Source organism: Halichoerus grypus, chromosome 14, assembly GCF_964656455.1.
Source record: "Halichoerus grypus chromosome 14, mHalGry1.hap1.1, whole genome shotgun sequence".
Classification (NCBI taxonomy): domain Eukaryota; kingdom Metazoa; phylum Chordata; class Mammalia; order Carnivora; family Phocidae; genus Halichoerus; species Halichoerus grypus.
In genome coordinates this window covers 58,242,808-58,255,030 of record NC_135725.1, presented here as the reverse complement: position 1 = coordinate 58,255,030, position 12,223 = coordinate 58,242,808, and the positions used below count along the sequence as shown (strand labels likewise).

The window sequence follows — 12,223 nt, the reverse complement described above, 5'->3', positions numbered from 1 at the left end:
ATCTATGAGGCCATGGAAGCTCATGGAAGCCCTTAGTCATTCCTTAGAGCTCAGTTGCTTGGTTTCCAGCAAATGAAATTTAGCTAATTTCTAGGATACGCTGCCTGGTTCTAAGGTATTAAAAAAGGCAATTTTCTCTGTTTGAGTATGTCTACCACATTTAGGAGAGTAGTTAATAAGTATGATCTTTTTCTGCAGTTATTTGTAATTTGTGCCAGTAGCATGTGACTTATTAATGGGACTGATTTAAAGTTCAGTAAAATCCTAGAAAAATAAAATGTTCAGAGCTGGAGAAAGGAGGGAAAAATAACACCATAGGTAAGAAAAATCTGGCCATGGAAAGACTTTTTTATATGCTCCTTGAGAACTGGGATATGTTACTCTTCTTTGTTTTCCTCACAATGGCTCACACATAATAGATATACTAATATATGATTTTTTTAACTCTCAGTTCCTTCTTACTCTGAAATCTCTTGATTCTCTGATTTTGGGCAGCTCAGGAAATGTTTGGATCAATAGACTATATATATCCAGAGGAAAAAGCCAAAGTGATTTTGGACCAAGAAAACTGCAGATTTAGGTAGCCTTAAAGTCTTGAATGTAGACTGAGTGAGAAAGTCAGAAAGAATTTTTCTAAATCTGGGCTCTGGGTCTGCGCTTTGTACATGTGACAACCCCTATTGTAAACAGTTTTGAAATCCTCTGGTGATTGTCGGGAACACTCTTGTACAAGTTATTAATCTGCTTTGAGAGGTCCTGTGCATTATGGAAATAGACTACACTAATTGAAGTGTCTGGAAGCCCCTGGAGAGCCAGTAAGTAGTCTTCTAAGAGGATTTCTACTTTCAGTAAAGCATGCAGAATTGAAATGAAGTGTTAGAATTAGTGATTCACTAGCTCAAGAGCACGCTCCATAAGAGAAGACAGGTAGCTAGAGCTCCTAGGCAAGATTCTTATTCTGTAGTAGCCTTTGTGGGCAAGCAGTGAGAAAGCACTCTCTGAGATGGCACAGAGTGGAGGTATAGAAACAAAAAGTTCATAGTCTATTGGAAAAGATGGGTAAATAGGAGTGGATTTACCATGAAATGATTTGCATAGGCCCCTTCCAAGGCCCTGCCTGGAAAGGGCTTAGCAATATTATATTAGTAATATTTTTCTTTTCTTTTTTTTTAAAAGATTTTATTTATTTATTTGACAGAGAGATAGCGAGAGCAGGAACACAAGCTGGGGGAATGGGAGAGGGAGAAGCAGGCTTCTTGCCGAGCAGGGAGCCCGATGTGGGACTCGATCCCAGGACCTTGGGATCATGACCTGAGCCGAAGGCAGACGCTTAACGACTGAGCCACCCAGGCTCCCAGTAATATTTTTCTTAAAGATGCCCCCTCAGGTGCACAAAACCAATTGCTAAGCCTTAGGGCTCATAAAACCTAGATTTACCCTAGCATTCAAGTACATCAACAATTACGGCATGTTGTGATAAAGTATAAAGATATTCTGATAGTTCTGTAGAAGCACTGAAGAAAGGCATCCAATTCAAGGTAGCACTTGAATAGAGAGAAAATTCACCAAGAGGGCAGAGATTTTTGTCTTTCTATTCATCACATAGTCTCCAGTACCTAGAACATTGCCTGGCACATATCAAGTGGTCAATAAACATTTTATGAAAGAATAGGAGTGAGTCAGGGTAGACAGTTGGAGATTGTGTATATATGGAGGGACTAGTAGTCTAATTTAGTAGGTGCCTGTGGGGGAGTGTTGAGTGATATGGCTGGAGAATAGGTAGGCAGGAGCCAAAGCATGGAGGTTTCTGTTATACCCTGCTTAGGTTTTGGACTATCCTAGGGCTATAGTGAACCCACTGAAGTCATTCAGCTCGGGAGTGGTACGATCTAATTTGATTTTAGATCATTCTCAAAGCTGTGTGGAGAATAGAGCAGAAAGGATTGAGATTTGAGTTAAGAAACTGCTTAAGTAGCCTGGTCAAGAAGTTACTGGAATCTTAGCTAAGACAATGGCATTATAGATAAGATATGGGAACATATTCATTAAACAATTTTGGAAATAAAATGGCACATGATAGGCACAGTACATATTAAACTGTAAACATTGGGGCGCCTGGGTGGCTCAGTCGTTAAGCGTCTGCCTTCGGCTCAGGTCATGATCCCAGGGTCCTGGGATCGAGCCCCGCATCGGGCTCCCTGCTCCGCGGGAAGCCTGCTTCTCCCTCTCCCACTCCCCCTGCTTGTGTTTCCTCTCTCGCTGTGTCTCTCTCTGTCAAATAAATAAAATCTTTAAAAAAATAAAAAAATAAAAAAATAAACTGTAAACATTATTGAACTGTTGAATCCATCTCAAGTCTTAGTGATTCATTTGTTCCCTCCTTCAACAAATATTTAATGAGTACCTACCATGTGCCAGGGATTGTGTTAGACATTGAGGCTATAACAACATGAAATTTAGACAAGGTCCACTCTTGTTGTCTGCAAAACTAATAGACAAGTAACCTGGTAATTACAATACTATGTTGTGATAAGTACTATGAGAGGGAAAGTTTAAGGTGTTCTAGGAACACATAGAAGGAGTAACTTATATAGACTTGTGGAGTTAGCAAAAAGTTCCTGGGGAAAATCATGTCCAAGCTGAAACAAGAAGAATGAGTAGAAGTTAGACGAGTGAAGATATATAGGTGAGATTGAAGAGGGAGAGGAAGGACTCTGGAATAACTTCTTGAAGACAGGGCAAGGTGACTGTGGGACCATGGAGACATTAATGGAGATATAGAGAGAAGGTGAAGGTCCAGGTACTGGTGAGAAGATGACTTCATTTATGCTGTGTTAGGTTTGAGATGCCTGTGGGACATCCAGATGCAGATGAAGGATATATGGGTTGGGAGTTCACAAGAGAGGTCAAGGCTGGAGATACAGATTTGGGAGTCATCAGGGTAGCTCTTGAAGCCATGGATATAGTTGAGATCATCCACGGAGAGTGAATAGAGAGAACATAGAAGGAGACCAAAACCAAATTCTTTTAAGGGGCCAGAAAAAGAAGAAAAGCCTTTGAAAGAGACTGAAGGAAGGTCAGGACAAAAAGAAAAACTGGGAGGGAATGTGACCAGAAGACGGAGCCAGGAGCCTGAGGAAGGCAGGAGAACAGAGCAAGAGGTGACCAACTCAATAACTGTTGCTGAGTTCCAGAACAATAAGCATTAAAAAATAGTCATTGTATTAGGCAATGTGGGTGTTGCTGGGGACTGGGCAAGAGCAATTTTAGTGGAGGGACTGGTGGCAGGAGCCAGACTGGAAGTAATGGAATTCTGATATGTGTCCTTCCAATATCTAGTAAAATGATAGATGTCCACATTAGAGGGAATTACACTCAGCCAAGGTTTTCACATGCCTAATGGATTCTCATACAGAAAATGTCTTTCACTGAGATTATAAATGACAGTGAGGACTTATACTAAGTATCCTGGAGATGGAGAAGAAAATGAAGAGTCTTTTCTTTACTATGCTCCAACTATTGAGGACCTTCTTGTGTTTCTGGTTTCTCCTTTATTTGATATAAATTTCCTTTAAATACCTTGGACAAAATGATTGCAAAGGGCAGGGAAAGAGACTGTATATTTTCCAGTCTTCTGGGGATTCTGATGAAAAGAGGAAAAATCCCTCAGAAAGTAACTACAAACTTTTGTGTTCTTGGTGCCTCTATACCAGATTTACCATTTATATCAAATCAGTTTGCACTGTCTGTGTGAAATTGTCAATGTTAGACTTCAGGTGGAGTAGGAGCTCCATATTCTAGCTCTAAGTTATTAAATATAGCCAGAAATTTTATTTATTATTTATTTATTTTTTAAGATTTTATTTATTTGACAGAGAGAGCACAAGCAGAGGGAGAGAGAGGGAGAAGCAGGCTCCCTGCTGAGCAAGGAGCCCGATGTGGGACTTGATCCCAGGACCCTGGGATCATGACCCGGGCCGAAGGCGCTGCTTAACCGACTGAGCCATCCCGGCACCCCAAGCCAGAAATTTTATTATCTGAAAAACAGATATTCATAATTATTCCATAGTTTTTAAGAACTCCAGCGAGTAGAGGGATTATGAATGTTAGTGAAATGACATCTGTGAATTTTTTTTTTTTTTAAAGATTTTATTTATTTATTTGACAGAGAGAGACACAGCGAGAGAGGGAACACAAGCAGGGGGAGTGGGAGAGGGAGAAGCAGGCTTCCCGCGGAGCAGGGAGCCCGATGCGGGGCTCGATCCCAGGACCCTAGGATCATGACCTGAGCCGAAGGCAGACGCTTAACGACTGAGCCACCCAGGCGCCCCGACATCTGTGAATTTTAAAGCATTTTAGCCTCGGGTAATAGACACAAATTGACTTCAAGAGAGGCCATATAATATGCTGGTAAAGGGCATGGGTTCTGGAGTCAGAGAGATCTGTATTCAGATCCTAAAACTGCATTTAGTAGATATGTGCCCTTGAGGGTGGTTCCTTTTTTTTTTTTTTAAGTTTATTTATTTTTAAGTAATCTCCACACTCAATGTGGGGCTCAAACTCATGACACTAAGATCAAGAGTCACACCCTCCTCCAGCTGAGCCAACCAGGCACCCCAGAGGTGGTTTCTTAATATCTCTGAGTCATAGTCTTCTCTTCATCTGTGAAATAATGGTTAAATAAAGTAATGCATATAAAGCTCTTAGGGTCATGCTTGGCATCAAGTATGCACTTAATAAATATCAGTTATTATATTGCCCAAAATTATAAAATTGTTCAGTGCTGGAATCCAAATTTCATAAACAACATTCTCTTAAACCTATAGACACGTGGACATAATAGAGATGGTATATACTTTTATGTACCATATGTGCTTATCTGTTAGTTTGGAAATATAGGCTTTCTTATTCTGACATTGACTCCTTTTAATCTTCCTTTGATTACCTCAAACTTATTTATCAAATTAATTCTCTCCTTAGGTATCTGAGTTCTCTTTCACTTACAAAGACAGAAGCCCAATTCAAACAAATTTGAACAAAGGAAAACAAATTCAAACAAAGGTTTATGTAATTGGGATGTCAGGGGTGGAGCTGACTGTAGGTTCTTAAAAAATGTCATCTCTTAGGTCTGGTTTTCCTCTCTGCGTAGCTCCTTCCACTCACATGCTGCTGCACGCTGAACCTACCACTGCATTTGCACTAAGGCCACACTTCCCACCAACTGTTCTTAGCCAATGACTGAGCACATCAGCCTTAACTAAGGCAGGCCAGTCCTGCAAGATGGAGGACTCCTTTGGCAGCTTCCTTTGGCTTAACGATCTCCCATTGGCCTTGCCAAAATTTTCTTTGGACTGAATGGCCATCTGAGACTCTTCTTACCCAACCTTTCTTTTTTCTGCCTCTCTTATACAAGGGGACAGACCTGTATCATGTTCTGATAGGTCTCTCACCCTTCTCTGGTTCCCTCCCCATTTTCCCTCACAGGAGTTCATCTTGCTCCCACCACAGATCTCTTGTGTATCTAGTTTTATCTTGAATTCTCTCCTTAGATGATTCAACCAATACACATGGCCCAAGAAAACAGGTGGTAAGATGGGATTCTGGATATGGTTCACCTGTTTCTCAGTGGGTAAAGATTATTCCCTCCTGGGTGATATGTGAAGTATGAATAGTCCCTGGTACACAGTGGTGTACTGTGTACACCTGTACAACTGGGCCAGTTGCTACTGGGAAAAATTCCTGGTTGAGAGGATTGACTTTGCTAATTTTTTGACTTTGATTCAGTCATTTGAAAGATATGGGGAGAACAATGCATACAAAGACAGTGGAGTTGGTTGGCTACTGCTAAGCTGAATGGACACTCACTTTGCAGAGGGATGAGAATCAGAAGGCTATTAAATAGTTAAAGTCTAAGTATGAGAACCCTTATACACTGCAGTGGAAGAGAGGACATAGCTGAGCAGCAAACAGATGATCTGATTAGAATGGCAGAGCTCCAGAAACATTTTTTAAAAGATTTATTTATTTATTTTAGAGAGAGAGTGCTTGAGTGTGCATGTGAGTGGAGGGAAGGGGGAGGGGCAAATGGAAGGAGAGAATCTCAAGCAGACTCCCTGCTGAGTGTGGAGCCCAACATGGGTCTTGATCCCACGACCCTAAGATCATGACCTGAGCCAAAACCAAGAGTCAAATGCTTAACCAACTGAGCCACCCAGGTGCCCCAAACTCCAGAGACATTTAAATTATCAGTCAAGGCAGGTCTGTTATGCTAAGGTAAGAGTCCTGGCTGGGAAAACCTGGGACCCTGATTTATGGGATAGGGACATCTGAATGAATGCTTCTAAAGAACTCCCCTCAACTCTTAAGAATTTGCAAAGGTGGCCTACTCTTCTATGGTAAGAGCTAGCACTTTTGCACTGATAGACATTGTATTATAATATAAGTTGTATAATCCCTTCTCCCATAAGGCAGCAGGTGCCCCCTCAGCAGCCCTATCTCCTCTCCTGGCCGGTAGGTCAATAACTTAGGGTTAAATACTAGCACAACCTGGCCAGGGAAATGCTGGACCTGGTAAGAGAGGAAAGATGTTATACACTGAAGGAACTGCAAGAATTAGCTAGCAGAAGCATGGTGGTATACCTGGGATTGTATTTTGAGGGTATTTTATAAGGGGGTTAGACTGTAAGACTGGATAATCAGGAATTCATAGACTTATAGACCATTTTTTGAGGTCACAGGATTTAACACATTGGCAAGAACCCTAGAGGATGAGGTGGTTCTTAGAGTCTTTAAGAGAGGAATGGCCAATGTTGAATGAAGTAGAAATGCTTGAGCTATCCTGGCAGATAGTAGAAGGAATAAAGAGGCTAAGGAAAGTGGGCAAGCAGGAATGGCTGTGTTATGTGAGGCCACAAAACATACCGGTTGATTTTGTTCTATGGGAGGGCTCAGAAGACACACCATTCATGAGGCCATCAGGAAAGCAGTAGTGGGAATAGCATCAGCATCATTAGTGGTGGCTCTTCTCTGCAGGTCAGGCCTGATTGTAGAAGAGGTGGTTACAAAGTGGGGCTCATTAATATCCGTAGGGATGATGACTTTCAATGTAATAGAGGCTGCAATAATTATAATGACCTTCAAGATCTGAGGGTACAGCCAAGGGACTTGAGCTGCACAGAATTGTAGAGATGGTAATAGAGCATGATGTCTCTGGCAGAAAAAGAAGTAGCAATACCATGGCAAGTACATACTATTCCCCTAGTTCTTTTTTGAAAGGTACCTCTGACAGTTTACTTGGGTGATTGTATACTGGGGAGGATAAACTCCTGAGACATTTTGAGAACTATTAGACACACAGTCTGAGTTGTCACTGATACCTGGAGACCCAAAGCATCATTATAGTTCTAATAAAAGGGAGGGCCTACAGGGACTGAGTAATAAATTAAGTCCTCAGTAAAGTCTGCTCAGAATGGGCCTGCTAGGTTAGTGGAGGCACCCAGTGGTCATTTTGTCTGTTCCTGATTGCATTGATATACTTGAATGTTAGAATAAGCCTCACATTAGGTTCTTAGTCTGTAGGGTAAAAGATAGAATGAGGAAAGCCAAGTAGAAACCTTTGAAACTGTTCCTTCACCTTCCTTCCTTTCCCAGCCAAGATAGTAAATCAGAAACAATATCACATCCCTGGAGAATGACTGAAGACTATTGCTGGCTTAAACAAGCAGTAGCCTTCATCATATCTACTGTGCCAGATATGGCCTAATTGCTAGAGCAGATCGATAAGTCTTCAGATATATGATATATGGCCATTGATCTGACAAAAGCAATTCTTTTCAATTTCAATCAGGAAAGAGGATCAGGAACAGTTTGTATTCATGTGAGATGACCAACAGTATTCATTTATACTTTGGGCTCAGGGCTATGTCAAATTTCCTGCCCACTGTCATAATATAGTTTGATGAGATCTGGACTGCCTAGGTATTCCACAGAACCATCACACTGATCCATTTCATCGATGGCATGCTGATGTGCTCCAGATGGTGGGAGATAAATCCTACAAAGATTAAGGAACCTGCCATTTCAATGAAAGTTTTAGGAATCTAATGGTCAAGAGTATGTTGGGATAGCTCTCCAAAGTAAAAAATTGCAGCATCTTTTATTCCCTACCACAAAGATGGAAGCACAGTGCCAGTAGTCCTCTTTGAGTTCTGGAAGCAATATATTATACACCTAGGATCATTGCTTTGGTTCATATACCAGATAACATGGAAGGTTGCCAGCTCTGAGTGAGACCCGGAAAAGAAAAGGGCTCTGCCAATAGGATCTGGAGAACCCTCTGGTGTTGGAAGTGTTGATGATGGGAAAAGATGCAGTATGGAGATTTTGTTAAGCGATAGTGGGAGAATCACAGTGCAGACCTTTACAATTCTGACTATTGCTGCCTCTGAATGTTCAACTTGTCAACATTAGAGATCAATGCTGAGCCCTTGATGGGGCACTGTTCTTTGAGGAAGCCAATCAGCTACTTGGTGGCAAGTCAACTACATTGGGCCTTATCTATAATGGAAGGGCCAGTGGTTAGGGATAGGTGAATAGGGATAGATGGGATAGGTGACTTGTTTTGGGTATGAGTTTGCATTTCCTACCTGTAGTGCCTTGACCACCATCACTATTTAGGGGCTTATGGAATGCCTAATCTACAAGCAGGATTTTCACACAGCTTAGTATCCAAACATGGAACCCCCTTCACAGTAGAGGATATGTGAAGTGGGCATGGGCCCACTGGTCATATATTGCACCATCCAGGGGCAGCTGGCCTTAGAAAATGTTGGAACAGTCTTTTAAAGGCACAGCTAAAGTGCCAACTTTGTAATAACCCTCTAAAAGGATAAGAAATATATAGAGAAAATTTTGGTGCTAGGTCCCCAATGGGAAGAATACACAGGTCTGGGAACCAAGGGGTGCAAGCAGGAGTAACTCCATTTACCAATTACTCACAATGACCCAACAGGGGATTTTGTATTTTCTGTTCCTGCAGCTCTGAGCTTTGCAAAGTTGGAGGTCCTGATTCCCTAAGAAGGTGTAATTCTTGCTAGGGGATGCTGCAAAACTCCCACTGAACTATAAGCTATGGCTGCCATGAGGACAATTTTGGATTCCTTGTATCCAGGGACCAGCCTGAGAAGAGGTGTCACCAATATTGGCAAAGGTAGTTGACCCTGATCAGCAGGAAAAGGTAAGGCTGCTTTTATATAATAGGGACAGGGAGGGAATATGTGTGGAATATATGTGATGCAGTTGGGTGTCTCCTGGTATTCCCTTGTCCCATTGAATGGACACATGCAGCAACTCCAGCCTGAGAAGGGTGTGATTACTAACTATATGATTACCAGACCCTTCAGGAATGAAGGCTCAGGTCACACCACCAGGTAAGCCACCAAGACCAGCCAAGGTGACAGATGACAGTGAGGAGAATTTAGAATGGAGAAGGCAGAGTATGAGTATCAGTTGCAGGCCTGAAATCAACAGCAGTGATGAGGGCTGTAATTCATTCCACTAAACCTGGCCCTTCCTCAAGAAGAAAGGCCCCTGGGAACCAAGGTGGAACTGCTCCACAATCCCCTGTAGAGAGGGAGATGTGTACAACTATGAGAATGTGCCTCTCAGATCTCCTACTGTGGGGGGCATAATTGACTGATGTCCCCAACTGCTATATTCTAAATACAACACTGCATTTGCTCTGAGGCTGTTTCCTGCGGTCTCTTTTAGCCAGTGAGGTGCACAGCAGGGATATTGCAGCAGGCCCATTCCTGTGAGACAGAGGACTCCTCTGGCTGATGGTTTTGGCCCGAGAAAATTTCTGAAAGCTTCGTGGCAGTCTAAGGCTCTTCCTATCCTACCTTCTTTCCGTTTCTCCTTCCTATGGGTCAGATGTGTATCATTGTCTGACAGATCTCATCCTTCCCCAGCTCCCTCTCCATTTTCTTTCATAAGCATTCCCACCAATTTCTTGCAAGTCTGATCTGATCTTGGTGTTTACTTCTTGGAGGACCTGAATGAACACAGGTAGGTATAAATTTACCCATTGTATAGATGAAGAAACTATGCTTCAGAGAAGTTAAGTAACCTGCACAAAGTTATACAGCCACTTAGTGGCAGAGCAATGATTTAAATCCAAGATTATCTGGCTTCAAAGCCTGTGTGCCTAAATTTCATATTCCTGTTTTCCTGCCTCTGCCCTTTCTGTTTGCTTCATTCTCCCTTAGCCTCCTGGAAAAGCTTTTGAATATTCCAGTCTGTCTCTACCTTGCAAAGGTAGGAGGGGTTTTTGACTACACTTGTACCAGAATGTGAAAGGAAGAACATTTGTATTCCTGGGGTCTGTGACAGTTCTTGAAGTTAAAGAGTCTCCCTGGGGAAAGAGAATCTCAGAAAACACAGTTGGAGCAGCTTTGCTGAGCTTGCCCTTTGCTGCCTGGAAAGTCTCCTTGGAGAGTTAAATTATGAAAGAGTTAAATTTTGTTTTATAAGAGAAACCATATGCCTTTATACTTGTTATCTTATTAGAACATGTCTCTCCACACAAAATCATCTATGATTTTATAAGGTTTCCTCTTTTTTATTAAATAAAACACAAAATTTTAATGGTTAACACTGAAATGAAAACCAAGGGCTATCTGGATTTTGTGGCCCAGGTGCTGTGCCTATGGAATTCATTCACCTTTTCCTGATCAGTTTCTCTGTTCTCCTTTCTAGCAAAACTCTTACCTGTCTCCACTGCCTCTCTTCCCATTCTTTGTTGAATTCCCACATCATTTCCTACCGTTCCAAAGAGAATGTTCTTGTGAAGGTCCCCGGTGGCCTTTCGGTTATGAAGTTCAACTTTCATTTTCTCAGTTCCCATCTTGCTTGTCCTCCAGGCAATATTAACATACTTGATCACTCCCTCTTACCTTAAAAATGGTCTTTGTCTTCACCTATCTTTGGAGACCCACATTTCCCTGGTTTTCTGCCATATCATGAACTGCTCTTTCTCAAAATATAAATTTTTTTAGAGAGGGGGAGTGAGGGTGGGAGGAGCAGAGGGAGAGGCAAAGAGAGAATCTTTTTTTTTAAAATTCAATTTAATTAACATATAGCGTTATTATTAGTTTCAGAGGTAATTTAGTGATTCATTAGTTGCATATAACACCCAGTGCTCATTACATCAAGTGCCCTCCTAAATGCCCATCACCCAGTTATCCCATCCCCCCCACCACCTCCCCTCCAGCAACCCTCAGTTTTTTTCCTAGAGTTAAGAGTCTCTTATAGTTTGTTTCCCTCTCTGTTTTTGTCTTATTTTTCCTTCCCTTCCCCAAGTTCATTTGTTTGGTTTCTTAAATTCCATATATGAGTGAAATCATATATTTGTCTTCCTCTGACTGACTTATTTCACTTAGCATAATACCCTCTAGTTCCATCGATGTTGCAGATGGCAAGATTTCATTCTTTTTAATGGCTGAGTAATATTCCTCTGTGTGTGTGTGTGTGTGTGTGTGTGTGTGTGTGTGTGTGTGTGTACACCACATCTTCTTTATCCATTCATCTGTCAGTGGACATCTGGGCTCTTTCCATATTTTGGCTATTGTGGACATTGCTGCTATAATCACTTCAAATCACTGTGTTTGTATCCTTTGGATAAATACCTGATAGTGCAATTGCTGGGTCATAGGGTAGCTCTATTTTTAACTTTTTGAGGAACTTCCATACTGTCTTCCAGACAGTATGTCTGTCTTCCAAACTGCTGACCAATTTGCATTCCCACCAACAGTGTAAGAGGGTTCCCCTTTCTCCACATCCTTGCCAACTTCTGTTGTTTCCTGAGTTGTTAATTTTAGCCATTCTGACCAGTGTGAAGTGGTATCTCATTGTGGTTTTGATTTGTATTTCCCTGATGCCGAGTGATGTTGAGTATTTTTTCAAGTGTCTATTGGCCATTTGTATGTCTGGGAAAGAGAATCTTAAGGAGGTTCCACACCCAGCACAGAGCCTGACATGGGGCTCAATCTCACGACCCTGAGATCATGACCTGAGCTGAAATCAAGAGTTGGATGCTTAACTGACTGAGCCACCCAGGCACCCCTCATATTTCTTATTTATTGGAGTGCTCTAGAACTCAGGCCTCACCCTATCAGGGGTTGGCAGACTACTTCTATATTGGGCCAGATACTAAATATTTTTTGTT

General features: G+C 41.8%; 1 protein-coding gene across 6 annotated transcripts in view; it reads left to right on the top strand.

Moving 5' to 3' along the window:
* The window catches only part of SPATA31F3 (SPATA31 subfamily F member 3), a 172,870-nt gene that overhangs the window by 14,131 nt on the left and 146,516 nt on the right, over nt 1-12,223 (top strand). For all 6 annotated transcript variants that reach the window (XR_013443736.1, XR_013443735.1, XM_078061411.1 and 3 more), the window contains exon 2: nt 9,038-9,235. The gene's annotated coding sequence lies outside the window, so the exon portion shown is untranslated. The remainder of the gene's footprint in view (nt 1-9,037; nt 9,236-12,223) is intronic.